The 15,389-nt window shown below is 29.5% G+C and overlaps 1 protein-coding gene across 1 annotated transcript in view; it reads right to left on the minus strand.

Annotated features, from left to right (window-relative positions):
• Nucleotides 1–15,389, minus strand: part of LOC142329461 (N-acetylgalactosamine kinase-like) — a 241,443-nt gene that overhangs the window by 2,410 nt on the left and 223,644 nt on the right. Inside the window, exon 10 of the transcript XR_012757514.1 lies at nt 1,526–1,680. The gene's annotated coding sequence lies outside the window, so the exon portion shown is untranslated. The remainder of the gene's footprint in view (nt 1–1,525; nt 1,681–15,389) is intronic.

Genomic DNA, 15,389 nt, shown 5'->3' on the forward strand with positions numbered 1-15,389 from the left:
ACTGAATACTTTAAAATTATCTTATTCAAAAATTTTTTATTAAAAATAAATAAGTTCAACAATTCTACACACTACCTTACATACTTATTTTGAAATCCGTAAGTCGATGATCTGTTAATAAATTAATTATCGATATTTAGTTACACATAAATCGATACTCGTTTGAATCAATTGTAATAAACAGAATAAAATTTATTTATTAAAAATTGTGTAGTAAAACAATTTAGTTTTTATCGGTTAGGCAGTTTAGCTGGTTAATCTAACGATTCGAAAGGATGAAACTATACACACAAATCACTTGAAAAAAATACGATTTTTTCCAAATATTAGCAAAAGGATTTGCTAAAATTATTTTAGTTACGTTGAAGGAAGTGATAAAAAATTTTCATATAAAACAAGAAAAAATAATCCGAAAGAATTAATTATATTTAAAAAAAAAAATGGGTAGAAATTAAATATACCACAAAAAAAGAAAGTTAATTTTGTACATTTCAACAAGTAAGATTAAGCTTTCCATAAACATTGATGAAATTTGAAATGCCCATCTCTAAGATTACATACTAATAATATTATTTTATAAAACAATTTTACTGATATAATGAAAAAATGAAAATGAAGAAAATTCGATAAAAGAAGAAAATTTTGAAAAATATAAAAAATTACAACAAATGTTAGTAGTTAATTGAAAAGATGTATCAAAGGTGAGACATTTTAATAGCGTTAAGAAAATAAATAAAAACAAGGATAAGGATGAATAAGACGCAAAAGAAAACAATTTAAAGAAAGAAATAATTAAATGGAAAAAAAAAATAGTTTAGAAAGGAAAAAAATCAGAAACAACGACGGTACAAGCAGTTGTCAAGACAATTAGTAAAATTTAAATAATTACAACATACGTTTATTCTTAACAATGAACAACCAAACAAAGAATCAACCAAACCGATTTTTTATTTTGTTTTACCAAAAAAAAATTACCAGAAAATTTCAAGAACAGTTGGAAAATATACATTAAAAAGACTATTTTCTAAGGACATGATATAATTTGCAGATCTAATGTGAAGTTAATACGTTGTCAATGGTGTTAGAAAATACATTTATATATTTCTTAAATTTCAATCGGAACACGAAATACGTTAGAAAAGACAAATTAGCACTACGTATTTCAAACCCTAAAATATAGCAATACAATTTAAAATACATTAAAAAAATTAATTATGTAAAAAAAAGATACTAACTTTATTTTTCTCATGCACTTCTGTTTAATTACAATATAAGCGTATAAAAACACTTTAACTTTAAATTATAACAGCAAAACACAAAGAAACAAAATTGCAGAATATTTTTATTTTTTTATTTTTTTTAATTAATTGAAAATAACGAACTTAAAATAGCATTGAATATAACAAAAAATTTTGATAGATTAATTTAAATAATTAGGTTGCTTGGAAATATGAATAAATAAAATTACTAAGTAACGATAAAATTAAAATACAAATAAAAAATGTATTAATTCAATATATCTTACATGATGAGCTCGATCGTTGAAGCCGAACGCAAATTATCAACATTCCACGATTAATTTTCTTCATACAAGATAGGTATCCTTAATCGATTACGAAGCAAACTTCTGTAAAAATTTTCTTCCTTTTTCCTTCGATATCACCACCATCACCACAAAAACTGTTATTAAAACAAGAAACAGTGAAATAAATAATCAATATACTAAAGAATTATAGCGGTATTTAAATCTATAATCTATAAAACAAAAGATTTAACATATTTTAAAGACCAACGATTAATTGAATCTTTTAAAATAGGAGAAACGACAAAAGAGCTTTTGGGTAAGAACCTGATGGGGTTCCAATATACTTGGAAAACCATGAGGAAACTGAATGTAAGAAAATAAGAACAAAATGGCAAATTTTAACGGGTCGATTTCAGTAGATTAATTAAGTTTTAAGTTGGTTCTGTTTACTTTCCAATGAAAGTAAACAAAACCAACTTAAAACAGTTTTTTATTCCAGAAGAAGTTTATTAAACCAAATATCTACAGTTCTGTCAACAATTTTTCCCATTTTGTGAAAAAAAAATCATAATCCCGTCACTGCAGAACTTCGGTGTTTTCTGCATGAAAATTGTGATAAGTAATTTTCATAGGTATATTTTAAAGCCAACCTTACACCGTTAAAATAATTCTGTACATACTAAGACAACAGCAGTCTGACAGGACAATGGTGCAGTGTCAGGATTATATGGTGGATGCGTTAAAACTTCCCGACCAAGCTTTCTCAATTTTGTACGGGTCACCAAAAATGTGTTAGATCTTGCGTTATCATTATGGAAGACGACATCTTTCCTATCTATTAATTAATTCTAATCATTTTATATCGATTGTCTGGTGAAATCTTTCCCGATGTTGATTACAGAAATTGGAATCAATCGTTTGACCAGGGGTACCAGCTCATAGTAAACAATTCCTTTCTGTTCTCACCCGTACTCACACAACACCTTTTTATTCAATGCAGGCTTTTCACCGTTTGAAAAGTTTCAACTTTGATCAGATCTTTTCCGTACATTATTTTCGTATGTTATCAATCCATTTTTCATTCCCGTAATGGACCATTACAAAAATTGTTCGATTTCGTTTCGTTTTAGTAACGATTCGCAGATGGAAATTCGATCAATTAAACTTTTCATTGTTAAATCATGTGGCATCCAAACAATGAATTTATTTTGTATCCAGCCTTCTTCAAACTGTTTTTGCAGTTGATTTTTAGTTTGTTGCTGATCTGACGATCGCTAATGTGCGTGTCCCGTTCAATTCTTTCCATTATAACAAATGATTATCTCATTGGCCGACAAAAGCGACGTGCATCACTGACATCAAAATACCCGGGTTGAAAACCTCTGAACCAGTTTTGTTTCCCCTTTACATATATTACTCGTATATCATGTACAAGAAGATTACAGTTTTTTAGCGACCTGAATCGCATTCTTCCCTTTTTTTGTAGTAAAATTTCAAAATGTATCAAATTTTTTCTTTTTTTCATTCATTTTCAAAATACATTTCATTCCGACAAGGATATTCCCTATCTCCGTTACTTTTTAATCTTTACATGGATCTAGCAGTTAATGATGTTAAAGAACAATTTAGATTCGGAATAAAAGTACAAGTGAAAATATAAAGATGCTACGTTTTGCTGATGATATAGTAATTCTAGCCGAGAATAAAAAGGATTTAGAAGAAACAATGAACGGCATAGATGAAATCCTACGCAAGAACTATCGCGTGAAAATAAGCAAGAACAAAACAAAAGTAATGAAATGTAGTAAAAATAACAAAGATGGACCACTGAATGTGAAAATAGGAGGAGAAAAGATTACGGAGGTAGAAGAATTTTGTTATTTGGGAAGTAGAATTACTAAAGATGGACGAAGCAGGAGCGATATAAAATGCCGAATAGCACAAGCGAAACGAGCCTTCAGTAAGAAATATAATTTGCTTGCATCAAAAATTAATTTAAATGTCAGGAAAAGATTTTTGAAAGTGTGTGTTTGGAGTGTCGCTTTATATGGAAGTGAAACTTGGACGATCGGAGTATCTGACAAGAAAAGATTAGAAGCTTTTGAAATGCGGTGCTATAGGAGAATGTTAAAAATCAGACGGGTGGATAAAGTTACAAATGAAGAGGTATTGCGGCAAATAGATGAAGAAAGAAGCGTTTGGAAAAATATAGTTAAAAGAAGAGACAGACTTATAGGCCACATACTAAGGCATCCTGGAATAGTCGCTTTAATATTGGAAGGACAGGTAAAAGGAAAAAATTTTGTAGGCAGGCCACGTTTGGAATATGTAAAACAAATTGTTAGGGATGTAGGATGTAGAGGGTATACTGAAATGAAACGACTAGCACTAGATAGGGAATCTTGGAGAGCTGCATCAAACCAGTCAAATGACTGAAGACAAAAAAAAAATTTAACATATGGACAAATCAAAAAATTTTCTTGGTTGGTGATTTTGGGGGTATGGGCGCAGAACAGAATTTTAAAAAAATACCGATTTTTTTATAACTTTTTTGGATACAATACAATAACTTTTAAACAAACTAATGTAATCATAACCTTTCTAAAAATATTCAGTGATATGTCTTCTTTCAAAACCACACAACTGATGACAAATTTGATTAATATTATCACAGTTATGCGATCAAAACCTCAATAATACGTAGAAACATTTTTCTTAATCCTAATAATAAACCTGTTTGGCTAACCTTAAAAAGCTGTTTCTAGTGAAAGCTGTTGACGGAAATAATTTCCGCGCGCTATAATGTTTATTCCGGATATTACCCTAATAAACGTTTATTAATTTGTAATTCTAAATTGCTAGAATTATTCACTAACTTATCTGACTTAACTGTTATACTATTACACTATTAACACTGTTATACCAAGAAAGCTAATATATTATTTACATCGTCTATAGACATCAATCAAAGCAGATTTCGGTTAGCAGTTCTGTAAGAACAGCTACTGCCAATTTTCTATTCGTTTTATCACAATGAATCGCAACAGTTCTTTCACGTATGCGTACTTACAAAAAAAAAGGAGATAAGTATTGTATCGTTATTGTTGAGTTATAAAACAAGGAAACCGAATCAGAAAGTTAGTGTGTAACGTAATATAATTTTTCTATATTTTGCAAATAACATAATACCATAAAACGTAAAGGATATAGAATCATAGAATGAAAGGTCACTATGAGCAAACCGATCTTTTCTGGGATCTTTTATGAAACGCAAGGAATGTGAGAGGGTGTTTTTTATCCTATTTAGTAAAGATCCTGGACATCAGTCCCTTGATGATGGGTCTTTTTATTTATCTGGCGGGTATTTAATTTTTTAATGACGGTTACATATTTATTTTTATTTTAAAATAGACGGAATTTAGGTTTGCGTTCCGATCTTTTGGAGATCGTAGTTGTGAAAAGAATTTTTAGTCGGGTTATTCCTTGGGAGATAACCTTGTGATTCCCTTCAATCCGTTCACTAAAGGCCTTTCAGTGCTAGTGCGTTTTGAGCTAATAGGAATCCGCCTGGTAGGACCCTAGTACTGAGTCGCGTGTGGTGTTTGTAGGCGGTTGCCTGACAAATAATTGTAAGATGAAACAAACCACCCACCGGGTTGGTCTAGTGGTGAACGCGTCTTCCCAAATCAGCTGATTTCGAAGTCAAGAGTTCTAAGGTTCAAATCCTAGTAAAGGCAGTTAGTTACTTTTATACGGATTTGAATACTAGATCGTGGATACCGGTGTTCTTTGACGGTTGGGTTTCAATTAACCACACATCTCAGGAATAGTCGACCTGAGACTGTGCAAGACTACACCTCATTTACACTCATACATATCATCCTCTGAAATAATACCTTAAAGTGGTCCCGGAAGTTAAACAAAAAAAAAAAAAAAGGAAGAAAGATGAAACGAATGGAAGTCAGTATAGCGAAAGATTTATGTATCTCCCTACTAATCGCAGAATCTGGACAAAAATTCCCTCGCTGCTGTTTTTCTTTTAAAGCGTCTTTCTTTTTCTGCTCTGTCTTTTTTTTAAGGAGCGGGTATTTATTTATTGGAGGTTATATTTATTTTATTTAAGGACAGAATTGGGTACTGCGTTCCGATCCTTTAGAGCAGATTGAAATATTTTCCGGGGCTGACCTTGGTCATGTATGTGCTTCGTTCTCCCGGCGTGATTTCCCTTCAGTCCATCAGCTGAAGTCTTCCGACTTAGCAGGAATGCACCTTTTGGGGGTCCAGTGTTTCGGGGATGCAATTCACTCACCTCGCCGGAGGGAGTCGCATGTGCTGGCAACGATATAATTGTAAGATTCATGAAAGGATGGTTGGTGGGTGAAACAAAGTTAGGAGATCTTCCCTCGGGATAAAATAAAGGAAGGATAAGAATTTTAAGTTGTGGGTATTCTTAGTTTAGCAGTCTAGGCTGCGCTGAATTCGCTATCATGGGACACGGCCTTCTTGCTTCTTTCTTCATTTTGCCTGTCTCGCCGAGGTTGTAGGCTGTAAATATTTACAACCGTAACCTCTGCAAGACCTGTGAGCCCTGAGAAGGGCATCGCAATGGAGAGTGCAGACTTTTCTTTCTCTTCGTCGGACGGCTTCTGGATTTCTTCACCGTTGTTCGTCTTCTATTTTCCGACTTTTTCCTTATCCATTATTAGGATATAGGAATTTAGGGAGGATTTACGATTACATTTATATTAATCTATTCTTGTACGCGAGGGTGGCAACGATTCCATGTTGATTTTTGTTTCTTAACCGATCCGGTTTCTTCGAATCGTTTGAACCAACGTGTTATGTTATTTTTGTGTGGTCGATCTCTTCCGAATTCACGTCGAAACGCACGTTGAACTAAAATTACGGATTTTAATTCAACCATCAATAAAACACACTTTACTTTGTCTTTATCCGAGAACATAGTAACTCACTAAACTCATCGCAATAACAATACAAGAACTGACGTTGTGGTTACAACTGCTGATAAACAAACTTTTGGGTCGGAGGCTTTCAGGGATACCAGTATAACATCTAGAAAATTCCCCTTCAATCTGCTTATGAATTACTGAAACCGCACCATTCTTTTACGATAACCCTGTATAGCTATTAGGCTAAACACGATAGTAGTAGTTGGGGTCTGCTGGTTTTCCCCTACTGATGTGCATCTCCCACTCTACGTTTTATATATAAATGATATTACATATATATTATTATTCTTTTAATTTTTTTTAATAATTTTATAAGCTTAAGTGTACACCTTAAAATAATGATAACAATTATTTATAAAGTTATAAAAAAAATGTAATCCTTAATTTCATTTTTGCTAAACTAAACAATGTTTTTAAATTTTTATTCGGTCATTGAATTTCTCATCTTTCACGATAAAAAAAACGAAGCCGATTTGGCAAAGATGTTACAAATATTTACTTTATTAGGTAAGTGGAAAAAAAATGGAGTTTGATACAAACAAACATTATTGCGGAAGTAAACAAACCCGATTGCATAAACGATACAATAAATGAATACAAAATTAAATTGCAAATAAAAGATTCACGACACGAACTATTACGATGCTTGTTAAATGCATATTTTCTAATACAATTCTAAATAAATATAAGAGATAGAGAATAAACAAGATGCAAGTTGTCAAATGACGTTCTCGTCACTGCCAATTGTATTTATTACTACCAATGAATAACCACTACTTGACATCGTTATACTGGCTACAAAGGAAAATACAGATGTTTAATCGAGCTTTGCAAGGGCCAAGAATACTATGTAAACTATCTTATCAGCTATTCTTTTTAATGAATGTAAAGCTCAATTTAATTAATATCTACTACATTTTATATACGTAAGAAGAATGACCATAACCGTTCAGACGCAGGGTTATTTAAATGAAGGTTGGCATCCTTGCTAAATTCTCACGTTTTTCGTTACTCGCTAGCTCAGGTTGGCATCCCGACCAAACGTTCACTTTTTTCGTGACTCCTTTTTAAATGAGAAACTTTAAATTGTATTTAAAGAAGAAATTTCAATTTTTAAAAGTCAATTTATATTATAAACTAAGTAAAATCTTTTATTTATTTGTACGAACAACAATATTTAAAATAATTTAAACCCGACTGAGGTATTAAACCAAGGCGGACAATTATTCGACACGTTATATAATGTCTCAATTGAGTAAGGAAAATGATAATCTCTGTTAATTCAAATATACAAAAAAAAAAAAAATTAAATGAAAGACTGGCAATGTTTGCGGTCATCATAAAGAAAGCGCATTCCCATAAAAATGAGAATTGCTCGACATTTCTCTCTGGAAAGAGACAGACATAAAATGAGCATTTGTCAGTAAAATTGATGCTTTTCGTAACAAGTTCTTAAATCCAGAAAAGGAATTTTTCAAACTGATGTAGAATTACAGTTTAAAAAAAAGCAGAATTGGACAAATACGGTGAATTTTACACATTAACTTTTGTTCTGGAAAAAAAAAATAATTATTGAAAAACTGTTTCAAGAGGAAAGTATGTATTTTTTTTAAATTTATTTTTCCTTGAAAAGATTTTATTAGCTTTATTTAATTTATGCCCAGTCTTATTAATAAATATAAAATATTAATCGCGTAAATAATTAAGAAAAAATATTTTCTCACAGACACTATAATCCTTGTATATTTCAAGATGTTTCCAGTAAAACTTTTTCATCAAATATTATTTTATAATTAACTTTTTTTTCTTCTAAAACGTATACACTTCGGGCGTTAAAAAAAGTCTTCCCAACGAAACTTGTTTTTAATTTTATTATCAATTTTCCTCTTTCAATTCTTATAAAATACTTACCCAAATATAAATTTTGCAAGTAGACGGAAAAGCTGTTTCCATTAGACGAAGTGGAAACATGTTTCAAATAACAACTATTAAGGTTTAATGAATTTTTTCTTTAAGAGTATCGTTTGCTGTTAAATGTCAAAAATACCAATCATTAATAAAAGAGGGGTTACAACCTACGGTATATTTAAAACATAATAAAAATTTTTATCGGTTAATGATAAATTTATCCTGCAAGCTTAAAAAAATAGTTCTTATTTGAAGCACGAGTTAACTGATAAAATAAAAACGCCAAACAATCATAAAATGTATTTTGACAAATTTTCACTTTTTTAACTTTAAAAATGAAAACATATAACAAAGAAGCAATTATATTAACGCTGGAAAATAGTTTATTTCTTACGCATTCATCCCCGATTTGGGTTTTTGTAAATGTACCGGTCCCACGTAATTCTTATTTTCCAATTTATGAAATTTATTTTAATACTTTTGGTAATTTGTGGTGTAAAACGGTAATTACCACGTATAAAATATATAACCATATGCAGTAAAAGCGATTTTATCACTCTTCATACGACTTTCTCTATCTTACCACATAAATAGAACCGATGCCGCTCCTTCGTCTGTATAAACGATTGGTTTTGCTAAGTAATACATAATTGTATTAATTTTTTTTTTTTTAGTAACAATATTACTAATTATGCTGCTATTTTATACTAATTATGTTACAAATTAAAAAATTTGTTCTGTTTTTTTATTATTATCCTGATTAATTTTTTTGTTGATTTTTTATAATTTAATGAACCAGCTCGAGTCAAAGAAACAGAAACAGAAACATACAATTAATTAATTAATATAATAATAAAATTCATCTGATTTTATTTATTTTACAATTTCTAACACTCTACGTTTCTACCAATTTATCTGGACAATTTATAAATCTGGACTGTATTCAAATTAAATAAACTGTATTAACTCCTTGATAATAAACAGGTTGTTATAAATGTTTAATATTATCAATAGATTCTAAATTCCTGTCTACTAATACATAATAAAAGCATTAAAAAAACAAACACCATTAAATCAGTAGAAAAATAAAAACAACCGGTAGTTGACAAAACCAGTAAAATAATTCTTAATAGAATAAAATACAACAAATATAAATTGTAAATTTTCTGTATATTTTTGTAATTTCTATTAAACTAAAGAAGAAAATTAATTATTTTATTTCTACGAGCATCTATTTTCATACGACGTCACGCAAAAAACCGTTCATTCAGCCTAACGAAACTTTCAGAAGAATGAAATTACGGTAATAATAATTTTTCATATAACTAAGGTTGAAAAATCACAGTTTCGACCACTTCTTGATGAAAAGAAATTTTCAGCGCTTGGTTACTTAGTAATTATAAAAAAAAAGGATAATTAAGAAGCTAATAAAATTCGGAAGGATGTTTTATTTTAATTGTTTTTGTAAATTTTTTATGAATTCATCTATTTATTTTACTTCTTTTACTTAAAATTTTTAGATAAAAATGCAACCTACTGAGTTTTAAGACTATATTTCACGTACTTTGATTTATTATTTATTTTTAATTAAATTGTTCAATATGCATTCAAACAAATACGTATCTCAAAGAAAAACTCAAATTAAATAACATTTCAAATAGTTTACAATGCAAAATATGTTTCACCTTTTAAGACCGGTTCAGTTTCAAATGGAACAAAAAAATTCCTGGAAGAAAAAATAATATTTGAAACACCTTTGTATAAATTTGACCGAAGGTTCTACCAAAATTTAATAACCGAACGATCACCCGATAAATTTAGCTAGTAAAATAATAAATTTGAACATTAGTAATTTATCAGACGGAAAAAACGAGGTCTTAGTAAAATTTATATCGTGCGTTAAGTAAAATTCTAAAGAATTTATGGATTGAGAGTTAGAAGCAGGCAATGTTGAATTAAAAATTGATGCGTATAAATATAAACGCGACTTGGTGGGAGCAATTATTACTACGGAAATACATGTGTCATCAACTCGAACATTAAATTACAATGTGTGCGTTTCCATAGCAACAACTATCTTCACCGATTATCACTTTAAGATCCTTCTTGTTTAAGACTTATTTAGTTTCACTTATCAACGAATTATGTAAAAGATTTAAAAATTAATTAATTTCCTATATTACACTAGAATAATAATTTGTACGTGTAATTTAAGTTAAAACATTATTTATTATAGATAATTAAATAATCAAACTCATAAAACACTTATTAATTTACAACAAACAAATGCAAATACGTTTAATAACCGGTAAGATTAAAACATTACGTGTGTAAAATAAAGAAAGGAATTGACATACAATAAGTTTTACAATGATAATAAAAAAAATCCTTGTTAAACCGTGATAATTTTACGCATGACCACAGTTAGTACAAAAACAATAAACGAAATTCTGAACGCGATAATATTTTTACTGTTAAAATTAAGAAGACAAGACAAGACGCCTACTTCTCCTATTTTACGATTGTAAAGCTATGTATCATTCATTGCCTCCATTAAAACTACGACAGATATTTAAAACTAAACTTTTCAAACGGCAAACCGAACAAATTTTACACAAGCTTCAAAACTTGTAGTTACCAAATTTTAAGTTACTTTTAAACGTTCTATTTATAAAATTTGGTTCGTTTCACAATACAATATTTTATTAAATAAAAAATCTGATGTGGACACCACATGACTTCTTTGTACGCATATTAAATTACATATACACACACACACACACACATGTTCTTAAAATGGAAAGTACATAAAATTTTATTTCAATAATAACTTCTGATATTTTTTCATTTTTTTTTATTGTTAGGAATAATTATTTATCGTATTTTTTTTACAATCAGAGGTTAATAATTATTAGTAAATCAATATATTTAAATTAACAAAAAAAAGGAGATGAAGTCCGATTCGAATCGACATACCTTGTAGGATCCAAATATTTCATTAATTAAAATTTTATTTGGCTATAACTCTGTAACCAATGAAAATAAGTACCATTTATGATATATCGCTGAAAAGCCCTCAATGAGAGCTTATTACTACACTTAAGAAAAAGTCCAAAATCCAATTTTTTTTTGGATTTTAAGCTTTTTTGGAACTTTTGGTTTACTCAATTACAATCAAAAGAGGAGGTGCAGAACTAGATGTTACAACAGTCCTAAATCTAAAATTTCAACATTCTACGGCTAATCGTTTTTCAGTTATGCGAGATACATACATACGTACCAGACGTCACGCCGAAACTGGATATTTCCGTTGAAATCTGAAAACCGAAATCTTTCGCGATCACAATACTTCCTTTATTTCGTACAAGGAAGTAAAAGTATAGGTAGATTTAACTATTTTTTATCGCTAACCACATGGACAAATAAAGCAAATTATAACACAATATCGTTAATCTTTAATTACAAAAAAAATTATTTTATAAATTACATTTTTCATATTGTAATTGACATTTGTGTCAAACTGTATAAAATAAACTATAACTTTTAAATAATACTATTCTACAACATTATCGCGCATTTATAATTTAAATAAGATTAATAAGAAGATAATTTGCCGATAACAAACCTAGTCCCAGAAAACCCCTTCTAGAGTTTAAAATAATATTATATGTATACTATTTCTATAAATAAGATGATTTAGTAATTACAGAATCAACATTCATTATGGTGAGCTGATTACAAATAGTACAGTCAATTTGTATTTTTATTTGAAAATCCTTACCTACCGATTGATGTTTTTTTCGTATGTTAGGGGTGATGAGGGAAGCTTAACTCCAAATTTTTAACATCCTCCTCCTCCCATAGATTTTGAAAAACTCAAAAAGTTTTTGAAATCCGTTTTTCTATGAATCTATGCATTTTAGAGAAAGGTTTTACAAACAAAAAATGTAGAGGACATTCTCCTTTACAATTAATGTCTTTGAAGTTATGCCGTATAATTTGAAATTGAAATACTAGGTGGCACTGAAGTTGTAAAAATCGTGTTTTTTCGGTTTTTTTCACTGGAAAAAAATTGTTTTTTGTCTGTATTGCATTTGGAAAAGTTGTTAATCTCAAAAAAAACAGACAACTTTTATTTAAACAATTTTCTTGTACAACTTACCGTTTTGGAGCTGTAGCTTGTGAAAGTGTGAAAATGTTGTGAATTGGGTACGTGTTCGAAATCGGTCTAGTCGTTTACAACGGTTTTTACAACTAGCGCCACCTAGTATTTCAATTTCAAATTATACGGCATAACTTCAAAGACATTAATTGTAGAGGAGAATGTTCTCTACATTTTTTGTTTGAAAAACTTTCCTCTAAAATGCATAGATTCAAAGAAAAACGCATTTCAAAAAATGCTTGAGTATTTCGAGTTTTTCAAAAATCTATTGGAGGGGGATGTTAAAAATCTGGAGTTAAACTTCCCTCATCACCTCTAACGCATGGAAAAAGATCAATCGGTAGGTAAGGATTTTCAAATACAGCCTATTTTGATGACAAATTGCCTGTACTAAAAGTAGAATACACGACAGAATTTGAAAAAAACCTTAATAAGATAAGATAATAAATAGCAAAACGTAATTTATAAAAATATGGATCGTTCAACAACTTGATAAGGTAAAATTAAACTGAAACTAGTAACAGTCGTCAAAGAAAAAGAACACTATACGTCATCAGTAAATAAAATTACACACGGTTATTTCTTAATAATAACTGTTCTTTATATATATATATATATATATATATATATATATATATATATATATAAATTATTTCATTAAAAAAAAAAACATACATACAATTTCAACAGGCCAGGTAAATTTAATACACAACAGTGACCTAATGTTATAAATGAACATAACGAAATATAAAATTTTGTTTATATATTTAATAGCCCACCGGCCTATCTAATGGTTAACTTGTCGTCGCAAATAAGTTAACAGCTGATTTTCGAAGTCGAAGGTTTCGAGGTAAAAATCCTAATAAAAAGGTTACTTGGTTTTATACGGATTTGAATACTAGATAGTGGATATACTGGTGTACTTTGGTGGTTTGGTGGTTGGATTAACCACATCTAAGGAATGGTCAGCTTGCCTCTGTACAAGACTACACCTCATTTACATTTCAAACATATCATCCTTATCTAGTTCGGCAGCGGTGGGGGGGAGGGGGTTACTTATTGTTCACTAGTTGAGTAGGACATTCAAGATTTCCGGAAGAGGCCTGCAGCGAAGACAAAAGCTGAGTTTATGAAACACCGATGTAAATGTCTACCGAGGCATTTACATCGGTGGCATCCCAACGAAGCCTGGCTTATTACTACGAGAAGTAAAAGTTAGAGAGCGAAAGACGACTCCCGTTAGAGCCTATCAAGGCAAGAACGGGAGGGTGGGTAGTGGTGTGGCGACCGGAAGTGACACAAGAGGGTGTCTTCCCCTATGGGGTTGGAATGTTCACTAGTTGAAGAAATTGCAACCTACATGTTAGGAAAATAATATCTATCTATCTATATATATATATATATATATAGATAAAAATCGCGCTACAGTTTTGGGAATGAGTCTGAAGTAACTTAAGTGTTAAAATCTGCAAATTTTATTACAAAAATTTGTTTTAAAAAGAAACTGAAAAAATAATCTTTTTACTTTCCACATTTATATATATATATAAAACCGGTAAAGTATAATGATCAGTCAAAAAATCATCTACCGGGATTTTGACAAATCTCGTTTCACATTCTAACGAGTCTATTAATACAAAAAAAACTTCACAGACATATTCCCGGATGAAAGTACTTATTTATATACGTTGCTTTTCACTAAATATCTTCAGACTAGATACATCGATTTCGTTCAAACTTAGTTAAAAAAAAATATATATATATATATATTCGTACATATAGGAAATTTACTGTTTTAAAATATTGTGAAAATTCTCCGAGGGATATTTGTAAATATCTTATTTTCGGCTTTTTGGTGGTTTAGAAATAATATCTTAATAAAAAAAATGCAGCAAATAGATAATACATTGTAATTTTTTTTAAAAATAGCTGTTTAAATGAAAACAGTTTCGAGGGAAAATCTTGAAACCAGTTTTTCGAAATACAGATTTCTTATTTATAATTAAGATACACTATAAAAACTCCATTGCCAGATTTTTTTTATTAACCTGAATTGAATTTTTACCAGCATGAAAAGTTTAAAAACACTGCACAAATAAATTCTATTATCTGCCAAACGAGCAACATTTTTTCATTGTTCTTGCCCTAATTGGACTTTTTATGGAAAATTAGTTAAAACCGACTATTTCGATGAAAAATTCTCTTAAAATAATCACGGTAATGAAATACGTTATTATTTTACTAGAACATAATTGTAAAAAAATATTTAACAATTTTTTTATGGGAAGATATTTTCTCGGTGGACTAAAACAAACAATTTTGAAATATTGTTTTATTAAAAAAAAAATTCATTGAACGTAAAATTACAAAAAATTATTTAATTCATTCCTTAAATTAGAAAATAAGGTTACGTTTCAAAAATAATTTATAAAAACGTTTGTCTTAAAATTTAAACCTAGATGGCCATTTTGATTAATAAACAATCATCGAAACAAAATAAACCGACAAATAAATAGTAATTACAAGCAATCGTGTAATTTTCCAGTAAAAACTACAAAACCAGTTTTTCAGTAAGGATTTTACAATAAGGTCAAAAAATATAAGTTAAAAAAAAATACAAAAACCTATTGTTCTAGGCAATCCCAGTAGAAAGCGTACATTTAGTTTAGCGGATGAATTTCCTTACAAATATTTTAGGTATATAAGTAATAAATAACTAAAATTTCAATCCAAGTACGTATAAATGTTTTATTCAACTCGGTTCAGGCGTTTTATGAGCTATTCAGACGAACAAAAACGACACATCAAAATAATCGATCTAATT

The sequence above is a fragment of the Lycorma delicatula genome, chromosome 8 (assembly GCF_047948215.1).
Source record: "Lycorma delicatula isolate Av1 chromosome 8, ASM4794821v1, whole genome shotgun sequence".
Classification (NCBI taxonomy): domain Eukaryota; kingdom Metazoa; phylum Arthropoda; class Insecta; order Hemiptera; family Fulgoridae; genus Lycorma; species Lycorma delicatula.